Source organism: Centrocercus urophasianus, unplaced genomic scaffold, assembly GCF_019232065.1.
Source record: "Centrocercus urophasianus isolate 14NV4802_14NV808 unplaced genomic scaffold, USGS_Curo_1.0 seq_24, whole genome shotgun sequence".
In the NCBI taxonomy this organism is placed as follows: domain Eukaryota; kingdom Metazoa; phylum Chordata; class Aves; order Galliformes; family Phasianidae; genus Centrocercus; species Centrocercus urophasianus.
The window spans coordinates 2,180,192-2,181,921 of NW_024884800.1; positions in this window are offsets into that span (position 1 = coordinate 2,180,192).

The window sequence follows — 1,730 nt, forward strand, 5'->3', positions numbered from 1 at the left end:
GCCGGAAGCGGAAGTGGGCGGTGCGCCGAGGGCGACGGTGCCGCGCAGAGCCCTCGAGTTTTCGTGCATTCGCAGCGCCCCCTGGCGGCCGCACCGCGCAGACCTCCGAGCGGGAAGCGAGAATTAATGAATTAACGAGAGCCAGATGGATGAGGAAGGTTTTTATTACCATTTAATTTTTTTTTTTTTTTGCATAATTTAAAAACGAAAAATCTTTAAAAACTGTTAGCTGTAATACAAATCCTTTTATAGTATAAAATCAAGTCGCCAGTGTATGTATCAGTACCAGACGCAGAGGCGCGGGGCCGGGGCGCGGCCAGCCCGCAGCGCCCGCTCCTCCAGGCGAGCCCAGCGCAGCACCGGGGTCCCGCAGAGCGGGGTTAGCACTCAAGCGGCGAGGCTGCTCTAGTATAAATCCCACAGAAATAGCTACGGCTGTAAACCAAGAAAGCACTTCTCCATCCGAACGCCCTCAGAACAACACGACTGCTGAGCTGCTGGAGGCGGCGTGCACGGCCACAGCTGTACTGCAAGGATGCCAAGCGTTAAAGGAATGGTTTGCGAGCTGAAAGATTAAAGGTGGTCTTCTGACACAAAGCCTCTTGGTGAGCGATGGCATTCAGAGCGCATTTCCATGAAGTAAACAGAAATCTTGGATGGTGTGGGAAACTCGATCTGGGGTATCCCGACCTGCTGCCGACAGGGCGCAGCCGTGTGATTGTGTGAGATGTGGTTGTCACCTGTCCACAGGAAAAACAATGCCTGAGGAGCTGAGGGAATGGATTGTAGACTGAAGCACTGCACTACGTACATTAAAATGCACCAAGAGGTGGAGGAAGAAAGAAAAGAAAGATCCTAAACGGAGAGAATGCCCACTGAATGGAAAAGCTCAGTGCGTCTGTGTGCTGCCGGAGGTCGTTCTCGTGAAGAAGAGATGCTGGAAGAAATGAGCCGTCAACCAGCAGGAGCTTTGCTCCCAACAGGAAGGCACAGACATGCAAGGCACCTAAAGGACTGCTGATGAGGTACTCTGAAATCCGGAAAAAGTCTCTGAAGTCCTTCCAAGTTCACTTTCTGCTCAGTTCCACCTCCGTTGTGTCCACCTCCTCAGTACTGCTGTGCAATCTTTCCGTTAAGTGATCGAGACGGGGACAGAACGTTCTAGGAGAGCATCATCAATAACGTAACCCACTGAAACGAATTGCTTAAGCAGGAGGATTTCAGCACACCATACCCTCTTCCAGTTCACACCAGGACGGCTGCTCTGCGAGCCCACAGAACTGGGCTGTGTGCAACCAGAGCTCCTCACCTGCACAGTGTCTGCCATCCAGCCACGAATAGCAGAACTAAGAGATTTCAGTACGTCAAAAAAGTAAAAACTTCTAAAAACAGTAGTAGCTTCAGTACAAAATTGCAAATAAAAAGAGGTGCCTGTTGTTGACATTAAAAGCCTATTTAAGAGCAGTTAAAACATATCACAAAGTTGTTAAAGTACATCTGAGTTAAGCAAAGGTTACGGGCTTGCACCAGGGTAACTAGACTGATGATAAAGGCCTGACCTGCATTACAAAAACATGTGCACTGGCTTAAATAAATATATTTTAAACATGATAAACTCTATTTACTCAGTTACTGAAATTTACCTACAGAAAATAATCTTGCATTACAAGGCACAGGATTAATTGCTGCCAGCTCGTCAAGCCCACGCTAAAGGCCTACTACTAAAAGGC